Source organism: Silene latifolia, chromosome 11 (assembly GCF_048544455.1).
Source record: "Silene latifolia isolate original U9 population chromosome 11, ASM4854445v1, whole genome shotgun sequence".
Lineage (NCBI taxonomy): Eukaryota > Viridiplantae > Streptophyta > Magnoliopsida > Caryophyllales > Caryophyllaceae > Silene > Silene latifolia.
This window is the reverse complement of record NC_133536.1, coordinates 56,348,226-56,364,346: the sequence shown is the minus strand read 5'-3', so window position 1 is coordinate 56,364,346 and position 16,121 is coordinate 56,348,226. Positions and strand designations below refer to the sequence as shown.

The window sequence follows — 16,121 nt, the reverse complement described above, 5'->3', positions numbered from 1 at the left end:
ATTTCATTGCCAAATCCGCATTTATCCAATTGGTCGAAAGAAGCCAATTTGGGAGGATGCCTAGTGAAGACCCTCACTCTCACATGGAGACTTTTTGTGACTATTGTGATGCGATTTCACAAACCGGTTTGACTCAAGACCAAATTCGATGGGTCTTATTTCCTTTTTCTCTAATCGGCACCGCAAAACAATGGTTGAAAGGCCTTGATAAGGCTACTCTTGGAATTGACTCTTGGAAGAAGTTGGTTCTAGCTTTCTACAAAAAATTCTAGCCTCCGGAAAAGACTAACATGCTAAGAGCTCAAATTACGGGTTTTAAGCAAAGGGATGAAGAATCTTTGTATGAAGCTTGGGAGCGGTTCAAAGGAACTTGTCGCTCATGTCCTTATCATAGACTTAGCGAGTGGTTCTTGGTACAACAATTTTGGAATGGTCTTTATGAAGACTCAAGAAACATTCTCAACATGGGATCAAATGGTATGTTCACCGAAGTTGACGATAATCAAACTTGGAACAAAATTGAGGAAATGGCGGTCCATAATTCACAATATAGTAGACCTCGCAAGGCTCCTAGAGGAGGAAAGCATGAAGTAGACTCCATTACTCAATTGGGTGCTCAACTTAGTTCTCATATTGATACCATTAACTTGAAATTTGAGAAGGCTATGGCTAAACTTGAAGAAGCCTCAAAATCACCAAAGCATCATGTTAATGCTATGGTAGCATCTTCATCAATCCCAAGTGGGATATGTGAGAATTGTGGAACTTTGGGACATGACCAAAGTGAATGTAGGGGAACTAATGAGCAAGTGAATGCTTTTCAAGCATACAAGAGTGGTACCCCTTATTCCAATTATTACAATAAAAACACCAAATTCCACCCAAATCTCTCATACAAAAGCCAAAATGTTCAAAATCCTCAACAAACATACACCCAACCTCCCATGAGAAACCAAAATCAAAGACCCTTTTTCAACAGAAACCAAGGTTACCAAAATCAAACTCCATACAATCAACAAAATGACCAAGGTTTTGATGTTCAAAAAGCAGTCCTCCAAATGTAAAAGAACCAACAAGAGTTTTTCGCTCAAATGCAAAAAGATAGCCAAGCAAAGGACATCACCATCAACAACATCCTAGCCCACACAAAAATGTTGGAAACTCAATTGACCCAACTAGCATCTTCAAACTCTCAAAGGCAAAAGGGGCAATTACCACCTCAAGGTAATCCCCCTAGACATGAAACGGTTAGTGCCATTCACTTGAGGAGTGGTACGAGGTGTGAAGGACCAAAGAAGCAAGTTGAAGATGAAGTTGTGGAAGCTAGTGACAAAGAAGAAGTTGTGCAAAACTCCAAAGAAGGAGAACCAACAAAAGAAGAAGTTTCAAAGAAAAGTGGAGAGAAGGCTAAGGAGAAAGAGCCCATTGTGATTAGACTTCCATTCCCAAGTCGTCAAGCTAAGCCCAAGTTCGATGACCAACTTGGGAAATTTATGGAAATTGTGAAGAATTTGGAAGTCTCGATTCCTTTCACGGAATTAATCAATCACGTGCCGGCCTATGCAAAGTACATGAAGGACATCCTTACAAAAAAGAAGTCGATCCGGAAGCTTAAAACTATCGCCTTCACTAAGGTGAGTAACGCAATCATTCAAGGGAGTTCACCTCCGAAACTTAAAGACCCGGGAAGCTTCTCAATACCGTGTACCATTGGCAACACCACAATCAACAAGGCTTTGTGTGATTTAGGATCAAGCGTGAGTGTTATGCCGTATTCGGTTAGTAAAAGGTTAGGGATGGGAGAGCTTAAATGTACCAATATCACACTCCAAATGGCCGATAGATCGACGAAGACACCGTTAGGGATATGGGAAGATGTTCCCGTGAGAGTTGGGAAATTTTTCATCCCGGTGAACTTTGTCATTGTTGACATGGAAGAAGACTCCAATATTCCGATCATTCTTGGTAGACCTTTCTTGCACACCGCGGGTGCGGTAATAGATGTGAAGCACGGAGAGCTTACTCTAGAAGTGGGAGACGAGAGCATAACTTTCAATCTTGACAAGACCATGAGAGCTCCCCGTTTGCATGAACCATGCTTTATGGTTGATCACTATAGCCAGAAGGATGATAGGAAGAAGTCGGAATTTCAATGGAAAAAGAAAGTTGATGATGCTCTATTCAAAGAGCAAGAGAATAGCAACAAAGAGACCTTGAAAAGCTCACCCATGACAAGTGAAGAAGATGGCCTCATTGGCCAAAACAAGAAAGAAGGAGAGTTGTCTCTATCAACTCAAGAAATTTTTAATGATCAAGTAGACAAAGTTTGCGGTTTTGGGATGATGAGTTCGAAGGGATATTCAATCCCTACATTGGTAATGCTATGAACCAAGACCATCATGGAGAACAACAAATGCAAAGATCTATTGAGGATCTTTATCATGATAATGAACAAGCTTTCGACTACTTCTTCAAGGTGTTGAGTAACATCAACAACACCTTGAACATGCCCCCTTGACATCTCACATTGGATGAGAGTTTGGTGGAGTCCTCCCTAAACCACCATTTGTAAATATTCTAACTCCCTAACTTGCATTTCAATTTTTACATTGCATTTTTGTCATTTTTGGATTTATATTTTTGTGCCTTGATCAAGATATTCATCATTTTTGAGAGAAGTTAGGGAGGGACTTATGATTTTATTGATGTGTAGTGCTTTGACTTAATGTGGGGATAGCAATTGCCTAGGCTATTTGCCTTTGTAGTGCCCCCACAATAAAGAACATGAGCATTGAAGAATGAAAATGATACGGGTTATGCAGTACCCACGGATGGACCTGAATCCGTGTGGATAAGGAGGAATCCGAGCATCTCATGAGGGAATCCGCTCGTCTAGCAGAATCCGAGCGTCCTATGTCACCAGACGCTCATCTGGCTGAGCTGTGGGAATTAAAAAAATGGTCTGTCACAGAATCCGAGCGTCCCAGTGAAGAATCCGCTCGTCTGATACAAGACGCTCGTCTTTATGCTGTTGAAATTTAAGGAATCACCCTATAACAGAATGCGAGCGTCTTTCAAAGAATCCGCTCGTCTCACATTGAGGAATCCGCTCGTTTTTGCACAAAGACGCTCGTCCTGTAGCTTCTTTTCCTGAAGCAAAACGTGCAGAATTCGAGCGTCCCAGACCCTAATCCACTCGTCCCTGCTGCTGTTTTCGGAATTAACGGGTCTCTTTAAACCCTTTCTCCCTCATTCATTTTCATTTCCTCTACATTTCAACACTACCCACAACCCAAAAACCCCAAAATCCTCATCCTCCACATCAACAAAACAAGATTTCCTCAACCAAATTCAACAAAATCACATCCAAACTTCCTCACAACAAGAATTAATCACTCCTTTTGCAACAACAATTGATTTAAACACCAAAATCTTCAACCTTTGAGTCGATTTTTAAGATACAAAGCAACATTCTTTCATCTTAAATCGATTTGGGCATAACTAAAAATTGAAGATTTCAATATCTCTTTGGTGTGATCAACAATGGCAAGAACTAAAGGAGGTAACAAGGCACCCCCAAAGAAGACACTTTCAAAAAGGCAACAAACTCTTCAAGCAAAACAATTGTCAAAAGCATTGGTAGTTCATGAGGCAAGATTGGAGGTTCAACAAGGTCCCCCTATGGAAGCTACAACATCAACAACTCCGGTCATTGAGCAATTATCTAGTTATCCGGAGGTAATTTTCACTTTCGACTCTCATAGGGATAAATTTGTTCTCTTTGCTAAGAAGACCATTCTGCCTACAAAATTTATTTGTGAAGATGCTTTGACAAAGTTGGGTGTTTTTGAACAAACCAAAACCTTCTTTGAGGCTATGGAATTGGGTAAATTGTTCACCATGAAAGAATTGACATACCCCTCCCTCACATTGGAAATTTTGAGTTCCTTGAAAGTTACAAGGGTGGAAACTAGAACCCACATCGAGTTTCGTCTTGCAAATGTTAATAGACGCATCACTTTTGGTGAATTGAGTAAGATTTTAGGCCTTAGTTATACCCCATACTATGAAAAGATCCCCGAAAAGTATGACCCCGCTCCTCTTTGGGAGGCAATTTCCGGAAAGAAATTTGTGCGCTTTCATGTTTGTCGTGCTCTATTAGTCCACCATCCAGGCATTAGAGTGTGGCATAAGGTCATTGGGAATACTTTGATAACAAGAAAAGGCACTAATCATCTTACCAAGCTCGATTTTGTTCTTCTTGAGTCGGCATTGAACATAGGAAGGGAATATACTAAGCCATACAATGCTCTAAGACTTTTGGTTGAAAGATGGCTTAATGTCGATTGTGGTAAAGAGGGCACCGCTTTTATTGTGAATGGAGGACTAGTTACCTATTTGGCCAAACACTTTAACCCAAATTTCAACAAAGACAAAACTTATGTGGCGGTTAAAGGAGGTCATCTCATTGATATGGACACCATGATTCACAAGTTTAAGTGGGTCAAGCGTGCTCCTCTTGACACCAAATATGGGTGGTTAACCAATGAAGCTAGATCCTTCACTTTGCCTTCAAAGATTTGCCGATTGAGTGTTCACCGACCAAACTACCTTCTTCCGCTCTCCGAGGAGACCGAGTACATTATTCAACAACAAAGAGGCATGATTGACGAGCCCTCCTCCTCTATTGTCACACCACCCTATCCATTTGAGTATCACGAGTTCAAACCCAAGGATGTCGAGGTAAGAAATGATTACTTGACTCTACTCATGAGGGAAATGCACAAGCAAGCTTACAATGATAGAGTGGATGCTTACAAGGCCTAATATCTGCCCCTCCTACATCTAGCTAGGCAAGGACTTCTTGATCCATCATGTCCTTTGCCTAGTTGGGCGGATAGGGAAGTTTTCTTTCCTAGCACCTCTAGTGGTGGAAGACCGGGTGGAGAGGAGGATGTTGTTGATGAGGGTGTTGATGAAGAAGGTGAAGAACAAGAGGTTCAAGAGAATGTTGAAGAAGAAGAAGCTCAAGAAGAGGAAGAAGAAGAAAGTGAGGAAGAGCAAGGAAGTGAAAGTGGGAGTGGAGATGATTCCACTTCTATGGAGGAAGATGATGATAATGATGATATGATGGAGGATTAGCAAACCTTGGAGGCTCCTACACTCTTTCACCCCTCTTATGGTTTGTCTACTTCTTTTGTTTTCTTTATTGTATTTTGATCATTTGTTGTGGAGTCCTAGCAATATAGAGGACTAGCACCTTGGCCTCATTATGGTGCTCTTTTTATTGTTCCCACTTGTAAAATCCAAAATGACAATTTGTAGTTTCATGCATTGCATTCCGTGTGCATGAACTACCCCGAAATTCAAGACATTAGAAATAATGTCTATTTTGGTTTGGGGAAGTTCATGCATACGCATCGGGAGGTAATCTAAATTACGCTCTCCGCCATAACAAAAACCCATGCATCATGTAGTGTAGCTTAGTATAGTTTGCATTTAGTTTAGAAATCATGCATCACGCTTGCATAATTTCCTATCGTATTGGACATTGAGGACAATGCCCATACTAGTGTGGGGATGGGAAATTCTAACTTGACTTTTATTCAAAAATCCAAAAAAATCAAAAAAATTTCGAAAAAACCAAAAAAATTGAAAAAATTGAAAAATCCAAAAACATGTTCATTTTCCTTTGTAGTGTAGTCTTGTATATATTATTTGTATATATTGTGTTTGTTCATCCTTGTTCACATTGATTGACTACGCCACATCCGAGACATGAGGATATTGAAGACCGCATGGTATGATCTTTCCAATCTCCTTTTTCCTCTTTATGTTAATGACTATGTGGCTTTATTTTGATTGATGCGGTAAAAACAATGTGAATTTAGGACTTGCATTTAGATTATTTCGCATACTAGTTGGTAGAATCATATGCATTAGGGTGTATACATGTTAGTTGCATCTGTTGGAATATGTGTCCTCCGACAATAATGCGATCACAACTGTTGATCATGATGATCACATGTTTAAATCTCATTTTAAGAACACATGTGGGATGTAATATTTTACAGTCAACTGGTCCACATATATCGGTAATGATTGGCTGACTAGAATTTGACATTACTGTCGTGCGACGGTGGGGATCAGTTGATCCCATTAGGTCATACCTATAGGGAAATACTCTTAATTGATTATTTAATAAATCGCATGCCGATACGAGTTAATTAAATTACTTAAAATTGACAGATGATTTGTGAGTAGGATTAACGTGTCTTATTATAATTCGATTAAATTGAATACGGTCTAAGTAATCGAATTGTTTTATTACTTGGATAAAATTATATTTTACGAAACAATTGAAATTGAAATTGAATGAATAATTTATTATATATACAAGACGTTGTGATTTATAATTGATAAACCGTTTTGGTACAAGTAATTACGAATTACTAGTCGATTTTGTATATGACATATTTTATGAGTATGTTGATTTTTAATATGTTAAAAATACATTACAAATTCACATGTCAAGTAACATGTCACATATGTCACAATTGACAAATGACAAAAATAAAATGGACCTCCCATTTTATATATATGTGCCGAAAATGGAGGGTGTTTAAGGAATATATTGTGTTTTTATTTAAGTTTAAAACATGATGATTAAAGCCTAATAGTAGCCATGCAACCCTATTTTTCTTGGGAAGAAAATGAGCCTCATGCATTGGCTCCCTCTACCACCCCTCCCACCGGTTTTCCACTATGAGAAACAAAATGGTTTTCTCTAATGTTCATTCACTACTTCATCTAACATTTTCTAGTGTAAGAAAATACTCTCTACATGTATAATACATTTTAGAGAAATAAAAACCTCACAAAACTCTTCTCTCTCAACCGAAAATAAGAGAGAACAAATAAATATTTTGTGTCAAAAATTTGAAGTAAGACTTGTATGATTTCTAGTACAAAATAATATTAGTTATTAAGAGGTTTCCTTGGGTATTCATTTTTGGGAGAGGTTCTAATTTGGACCTTTTGTTCATCCATTTTAAGGAAGCTCAAGAACTAACAAATAGGTGAATTTATTGGTGCCCATTAATCCGAAATCATATAGTAAGATTGATGATTTCTTCTCTTATCTTATTTATGTTTGCATGCATAAGATCTAGCTTTTATTTTATGACTAAAAAAATTATTTCATATATGAATATGTAAATTAATGAGATTAATGATTCTAACAAGCGGTATCAGAGCCTTAGGTTGTTTGCATGCAAATCGGTTTATAGTTTTTCCGAGTTATAAGATTAACATACAAAACTAATTAATTTGGATTTATGAAGATAAACCTAAAAATAACTTTGCATGTTAAAACTTTATGGTCCTAAGTGATTTGTAGGATATTTTGGTTTATTTATGGATTTTATTGTTCATTTTATATAATATTGGCATTAAAATGTGATTTTTATGATAAAAATGTCATTTTTGGACGAAAAATAGCTAAACTTAGAATTTTTCAGTGGTTTTTGGATATGTTTTCACATATATTACCTACTGATGGCCTGTAAATGTTCATGATAAAATGAGTTGTTTTGCTCGAAATACGGATTTTTCAAGTTAAAATCGTATTTAAATGGGTAAATAGGTTAATATGAGTTATATTTCGAATCTGGTCATGGAAATTTAGTATGTTGTTGTTGGAAATCTTTATCTCATTACTTAACATATTCTTATATGTTACGAATTAATTTAGTCATAAAATTAAATGCAAATCTTATGCATGCAAACTAAAATAGATAAGTGAAGAAATCATTTTCTCACCATATGATTTTCGGATTAAAAGGGCACCAATAAGATCTCCTTCTTGTTAGTTCTTAAGCTTCCAAATATTGGATGAACAAGGTTCAAATTAGAACCTCTCCCAAAAGCATATACCCAAGATAGCCCCTTAAAAGATAAATATTATTTAACTAGAACAATATAAATCTTACTAAAAATTGACCCAAAATATTTATATTGGTCTCCATTATTTCGGTATAGAGAAAAGAATTTTTGGAAGTTTTTATCTCTCTAATTTCTCATAAGATGTAGAGAGGAATTTATTTTTCTTACACTAGAAAAATTGTGTGTAGTATGAATGAAAAATTAGAGAGTAAAAACTCTCTAAATGGGTCTTAGGAAACCGGTGGGAGGAGGGATTGGAGAGCCAATGTATTGGCTTAATTCTCTAAACAGGAAATAGGCATGCAAGGCTATGTGTTTAAAGTGTAATCATGTTGTTTCCACTCAATAATTAAACATAATTTAAACACCCAACTCCCTTCAATATTTCGGTCTACATGGGATAAAATGGATTCCATTTTATCTTTGTCAATTTGTTAATTTGTCATATGTCACATGTCACATGTCACATAAAATTGTTATGTATTTTTAACATATTAAAAATCAACGTATTAATAAAAATACGTCATATACAAAATTGACTTAGTAATTCACAATTACTTGTACCAAAATATTTTACCAATTATAAATCACAACATCTTGTATTTATATTAAATTATTCATTCAAATGCAATTGTTTCCTTAAACAATAATTTCATCTAAGTAATAAAACAATTCGATCACTTAGACCGTATCTTATTTAATCAGATTATAATGAGATACGTAAATATTACTTCCAAAATCGTCCGTCAATTTTAAGCAATTTAATTGACTCGTATCGTCATACGACCAATTAAATATTCAATTAAGAGTGTTACCCTTTAAGTATAACCTAAGGGGATCAACTGATCACCACCGTCGCACGACAGTAATGTCAAACTCTAGTCAGCCAATCATTACCGATATGTGTGGACCAGTTGACTATAAAATATTATATCCCACATGTATTCTTAAAAATGAGACTTAAACATGTGATCATCATGATCGACAGTTGTGATCGCACTATTGTTCAGGACACATTTCCCAACAATCTCCCACTTGTCCTCGACAAGTGTGCGTCACCAATTCTCTTGTCCTATTACTATCTCCCACTCAATGCAAGGTGTCTTTCGGGTCGTACTTGCAAGTGATCATATCGAGAGTGGTTTCCTCGATCTGGAGAATAACTGATTGACCGGAATTATCCACCATGGATACATTCCGAGCGTGGCCACGCATTTCCAGTTCATTACTCCTCGAGTGGCCCTGAGATATTGTTTTAACCCTGACAAGGGGGTGGACAATTCCTATCGCACTCATTCCCTTTGACTAGCCACAGCCATCATAACCCAAAATATGCTCATTTGACCCCATTTACGAAGGTCGTAGTAACACAAATCAAAGTTAATCTGAAACTGTGCCATCTTAGGCGAACAGTCTTTAGTCAAAAGAATCGACCCATTAGAATACTACAGTAGCTCTCGCCACGACCAGGCTATATAAATTTGCCAGAACTCTATAAGCGGTCATAAGGCCCGACAAAGTGTTCTTAACAGTCTGCCTATGTGATCGACTAGTCATTCTCATATGACTCCATGGCACTTGAACTTGCCATCAATCGCATCACACTCTAGTCACTTCGAGACGTCACCTCATATAAGTGACTATGGGCGAATACAACGTTAATCCGGGTTCACTTTAACGGGGTTCAATGTTGTCTCTACAACCCGTTTGGATGTAACAAAGTATAAAAGGAGTTTTCAGATTTAAAAACTCGAACGACAAATGTGATTATCTCATATGAATAGTCAATACCTGATTACTACTTCATATTTTTATAATCCATTTTCATCTTATATGTAGTTGTTCATCTCAATTAAATTGAAATGACATATGACATGACTCACCATGTTAAGCCCATGAGAAGGCTTTGGTTAGTAGGTTTTATCAACTTCTTGTACCTTACTCAACCTTACTTGTAATACTCCGTATTTATAAGTCTTGGGGTACTCTATCGAGTAGCCCTTACTCTGTCGAGTAAGGGCAAGTTGCGAAATAAAATAGTTTCTGACCTGTTGGGTACTCGATCGAGTAGCTGGGGTACTCGATCGAGTAGGGGGGTACTCGATCGAGTACCTTGGGTACTCGATCGAGTGTCCGGTTTTACGGGGGAGTTTTCTCGGGTTTTGTTAATTACGCGATTAAGGTATTTAAACCAATTCGTCTTTGTTCTAAATCAGTTTTTACAAAACCTAAAACCTGTTTAAGAGAGAAAGCAAATTGTCTTCTTCCTAATCGCGTTCTTGACAATTCCCGGAGTTCAGACGGTCGGTTTGCATCGTAGTTTGTGTCGTTGGATTCCTTGCGTCGAGGGTAAGCTTTTAATGTAATTTATATAATGTTTTGTTAAGATTAGTGAAACCCTAATTTAGGAATTGGGGGTTTTTATGAATAGTAATTGAATAGTAGTATCTATGTGTTGTATGGTAGGAGGAGAGTTCATAGAAGAGGCGTTTTGAGACAGTTTGTAGATACCGTCTGCGTGTTGTGCTAACCGGGTAGGATTTCCTACTCGCATTAGTCCCATAATGGGATATTGGTGATGTCTTTGTAGTTAGTTGATTGATATGATGATTGTAATTGTAATTGTGATTGTGATTGTGGTTGTGTTTGTGATGGTTCTCGAGATGCGTTCTCGGCCGAGTGGGGTCACTTGCGGGAGTGATCTCACGCCCTAGTTTCGCCCTTCGTGGAACCCGCCACGGAAGGGGATGTGCACATTAATGGACGGGGTTATCGCTCGTACGATGAGCGGGGCTTAGGTGGGAACGCAGCTGCGGTCCCCCATCGGGCGGGGTCGGTCCAAAGTGGACGGTCGATATTGAGACGATGGGAGTTGGTGGTGTGTGTGTGTGTGTGTGTGATTCAAATTGTCTGTTTATCTTATTGTTGATATATGTATTGAATTGTGTGATTAGTACTGACCCGTTTAAATGTTTTAAAAACTGTGGTGATCCATTCGGGGTGGTGAGCGATTATTGAGCGGTGTGATATGACGCGTATGGGATAGCCGGGATGAGTCATCACGTGGCGCTTAGAAGTCTTCCGCTGTGTCCGACGAAGTCTAGTAGCTTTGATAGTTTTAGTCAGTAGACCGTATGAGAACCTTGTAATCCCTTTTGTTAGCTTTGGTTTTATAATGTAATCACTTAAACTTATTTAATAAAGTATGTTTCTTCATTGTCTTATGATTATCATGCCTCGGGTAACCGAGATGGTGGCATCCTTATACCTGAGTGGTCCTGGTAAGGCACTTGGAGTATGGGGGTGTTACAAATGGTATCAGAGCGACGATTTTGGAACCTGTAACAAATGAACATAATGAACATAGGGAGTCTAATAAAATGAACCTGGTGTATGTGTAATGGGAGCCCCGGCTGATGCTAGGTTTTGGGTGAGTAGGCGCCCTCACTTCAAAATCTTGGCCCCATGATACTTAAGCCAGTCACATGGTATGGGAACGTGGAGTCCGTGTGTATATGTGCGACGTGTATGTTAATTGTGTTGTATATGGTTTGTTGAAAGCATGTTGCATGATAGTTGGTTGACATGTTGGTTGGAATCGTTGGAAAAGTATATGAGAATGATGAATGATATGGTAGAAAAAGAAAGTAGTTCGTATATGATGATGTGTGATGAAGTGGATTTGTAATGTTGTTGTATTAGCAACATGGAATTAGGATTTGTAGTGTATGGGTGTGGTTTGTGTTATGAAAAGTTATGAAAATTTAAAACATGCGAGTAATACATAATTGAAAGTTGAATGTTATATGAGCATGATAGATGGTAATGTTTGACTTTTGGTAAGTAGTAACATGAAGAGGTTCAATGATATGTGTTTTATATAACGAATTGGATGAAAAGCATGATGGTTGTTTATAACGTGGCACTTAATAACACGAAGTAGATTATTTTGTTGATTGTATGAGGAGTCGCGCAGATTTGAATGCGTAGTTGTAATCATAATGTTGAAATAATAATGAATGCATAGTACGTTAGGGTATGTGAGATAACATGCGGGTAGTATTCACGAGTCTGCATGACTCGATCGAGTGGGTTTGATTCGATCGAGTGGGTACTTGTCGTTATTTTGACCGAATCGTGTTTACGGGCACTCGATCGAGTACCTCGGGCACTCGATCGAGTATGGGGTCACTCGATCGAGTAGCCGGGCTACTCGGTCGAGTAAGTCGAGATCGAAGGTCTATTTGGGTTACGAGTCGGGGCACTCGATCGAGCATGTTGGGCACTCGATCGAGTAGCCTCAACTCGATCGAGTAGGTTCTGGTACTCGATCGAGTGGGGTCTGTACAGGTCATATGCGTATTTCGGGTCGTATGTTTGTCTTTTGACATTCGTTGCATATTACGTTTAATTCAAAGGTGTTGTATTACTTCTTTATGCATTGTTTTACGTATGTGTTGGTCCTGAAGCGTAAGTTACCCAATCTTATGTTGTAAAGAGTGGCACTATGATGAGTATGAGTTCGGTGGGGAGGACATGAATTATGAGTGATTATGATAGATGGTGGAAAAAGAAAAGGAAGATTGGTATAGTTTATTGAGGCAAGGCGCACGTTTTGCGAGACGGGATGAGTGATATGATTGTGTGTTGAGTAATGTAGAAATAAGTGAATATAGACAAGGGATGATGTGAGTATAATGAACGTGAGAATGAAAAGATTGAAAGTAAGAATGTGGATAGTGGCAGCTTGAGATGTGTAAAGAGTTAAGGAGGGAAATGGTTAGGAGTCGTGTGGGTTATGGATTTAGGTAGTGAAAGTTCGTTTAAAGGGGTTGAGAAGAGTAATATATAGTGAACTTTGTGGGGACATGTCGCGAGGTGTATTTATAGACAGTGAGTGAGTTTGGGAGGTTTATTAAAAGATGAAACTACTGTGTGAGTTCCTTGGGTAATTGGCGATATGAAAGGAATTTTGATTTCTAGAGAGGTAAGAAGGGAGATGCAATTGTTGAACAGTAAATGTTGATTCTATGGATGTATTAGTGGCAAGGGTGATGGATGACATAATAAGAGAATATTTGTGGTAAGAAAGAGGGAGATGATATCGATATAAAATAATGGGATTTGAGTTTTGGAGCGATGAGAAGGTAATTGGTGCACAAAAGGGTTAGATAGAAGTAATAAGGAGTTGAGCTATTAAATTGGTATTATTGAGTGTAAAGAGAAAAGAAGGATAAAAGTAAGCTGAGGAAAATGTTCACCGGAGTTATGCGATGTAAAGGTAAGGAATCATCGAAATGTGTGATAGTATCACGAAGATGTTAGCTGAAGGTTATATAGGAGTTTCAGGACAACATGAGTGATAATGAGTTTCGAGGAATTAAGGAAAGTAAGAAGTTAGAAGAATATCTGCATAATATGAGATTTTGGTGGAGAAATGGACGATGATTCAATTAAGGAAAATATTGGGAAGAACGTTGAGATAATTTTGTTCATGGATTCGATGTTCGTTGTTTGGGATGTTAACCAAAGATAGAAAAGAAATCATGATATTTAGAGATGAGTGAAGAGGTTTGATGTCCGGACAAAGGGTAGTGTTATGGTCTTTGACTAGTGGTTAAGGGAAAGTGTATATTAGAAAAGTGGCAAATCTAAAGAGGCTGATTTTGTAAAGACTGAATTGATAAAAGTACGGTTGTCAGGAAGTATAAGACATAGTCTTAGGAGGTGGTTTCTCATAATGAGTGTTAGCGGTATGGTTATGTATGGCAGAAGGTGCTGGTGATGCGAAGGGAAGAATGTGATGAGGGGCATGCGAGTTAAGCTCGGACAGCAGGTAACCTTTGTTGAGTGGTAACTTACGTGGTCAGGATTAACTAGTTGGTTGTGATTACGGGTCTATGATATGTGTAAATGTTTGTGTGAGGTTCTGACCTCACAAGAAGTGGTACGGTGTGATAATTATAAAGCTATTTTATGAATGTTCTGTAATATATATATGTTGGACACGGTAGTTTAATTGAATGATATCCAAAAAGGTAATAATTTGATTAATTTGACATGGCTAGTTATAATTTTATGTGTATTAATAACACACGTGTATTCCGTGAAATGGTAGAGATGATGTTCATGAGATGCTTATCTCATTATTTCATATAATATGTTGCGTTGTGATAGAGTAAAGTGGATTGGAGTAAGTTTCCTTGTCCGAAAGGTTATTTCCGAGTCAGTATTTGTGGAATCGTATGTAGTTGTGATGTCTATCGATGTGGTTGTGGTGCCTCGGGTGGTGATCCGGGCTCGATATTTAGTGTTGTGATGCGGGTATTTTCGCACTACGGTGTGGCTGTTGGTGGCGGTGTTGTGATGCCGTCACCGGTTGTGGTGGAGTAGGCGGGATGTTTATGATTCGAGTTTTCGAAAGTACATACCAGTTATACATGGATTGTTGTTTTGTTTGATGTTGCTCTCTCTCGAGTTTCGATTTGTCTTTGATAGACAGTTGTCTTGCTTATTTATGTTTTCGTTACTAGGTTAAGTTGGGAATGAGGTAGAGTATGATGTGAAATAGAGTTGTATATGTTTCGTTGTTGTCATGGGATAGTGATAATCTGTTGATGGGACGCGGTTGTGAGAGGTTGTTACGGTAATGTTGATCTTGTTTTCAGATGAGACATCGGTAGACATGGTAATGGGAAATGATTCGTGGATCATGTGTTGTAATGAGCTGAAAGCGGCAGTAGTTCATAATCTTTTGTTGAGACAGTGAGTGTGGGGTGTTGGGGAAATTAGTGTCATGTTAAGTTGTGTATGAATTTTGCGGTAATGAAAGAAAGAACTTGAGGATCTAGTGTGCGTGTACGTAACGAGTGCGGATCGTGAGTTATGCTTCTGGAAGATAAGTGCTTTACATAGCGAGGTATGCTGGTTTGCAGTGATAATGGAGAGTTAGTATGGTGATTTTGCTACGAGCCTTATGGTATAGGTTAGGGGTGTGCGATTGATTTGAAGTATGAGAACTGTTGAAGTAAGAGAGCCTTGAGAAATAGGAGTGATTATGGAAATGAGGTTATAGGCAGTTATCTTTGACATAGGGTGGTGATGAGGATAATGAGATAATATAGCTAAGGGTTTAGTATTAGCGAGTTACGAGGACGTAACATTTGTCTTAAGAGGAGTAGGATGCAATAAAAGAGAGTTTCATGGTGGTGCATGCGGTAATATAATTGGAAGTAGAGTGTTAGCGTAGCGTAAAGGAGGGATTTGTTTTGTGGACAATACTTATAAAAGGGCCATGGCCGTGCTCGTAGTAGTGTGATGCTTTAGAGTGGGGGAATATTTTATATAATGTTAACAGTTGGAGGATGATGTTATGAGTGTGAGTAAACTTCGAGGACGAAGTTCCTTTTAAGGGTGGTGGAATGTAACATTCCGTTTGATGTCTATGAGTGTCTTGGTATTGGATTTGATAGTTGATGATATTATGGAGCTAGCAGCATTAGAGGATGGTAGTTGGTTATGTATGGAGTTGGTGTCGTGAAAGATATATATGTGGTAGATACGATATAGTGAGTCATGTTGTGGAAGTAAACATAGCTGGTAGAATAGGGGTTAAGAGTTCATGTTCTATGTTCGGTCGAGTTCTCGAGTCCTTAGCTAAGTTGTTGTGTCTTGGTCGAGTCGGTATGGTTGTTTTTATGTATGGGTTGAACTTCGGGGACGAAGTTCCTTTTAAGGAGGGAAGACTGTAATACTCCGTATTTATAAGTCTTGGGGTACTCTATCGAGTAGCCCTTACTCTGTCGAGTAAGGGCAAGTTGCGAAATAAAATAGTTTCTGACCTGTTGGGTACTCGATCGAGTAGGGGGTACTCGATCGAGTAGGGGGTACTCGATCGAGTACCTTGGGTACTCGATCGAGTGTCCGGTTTTACGGGGAGTTTTCTCGGGTTTTGTTAATTACGCGATTAAGGTATTTAAACCAATTCGTCTTTGTTCTAAATCACTTTTTACAAAACCTAAAACCTGTTTAAGAGAGAAAGCAAATTGTCTTCTTCCTAATCGCGTTCTTGACAATTCCCCGGAGTTCGACGGTCGGTTTGCATCGTAGTTTGTGTCGTTGGATTCCTTGCGTCGAGGGTAAGCTTTTAATGTAATTTATATAATGTTTTGTTAAGA

General features: G+C 38.3%; 1 non-coding gene across 1 annotated transcript; it reads right to left on the bottom strand.

The window, feature by feature from the left end:
- Positions 1 to 290: 290 nt before the first annotated feature.
- LOC141616644 (small nucleolar RNA R71) lies at positions 291 to 397 on the bottom strand. Its single transcript, XR_012530976.1, has one exon. It is a non-coding gene; the product is annotated as a small nucleolar RNA R71 (small nucleolar RNA).
- Between the last annotated feature and the right edge of the window lie 15,724 nt (positions 398 to 16,121).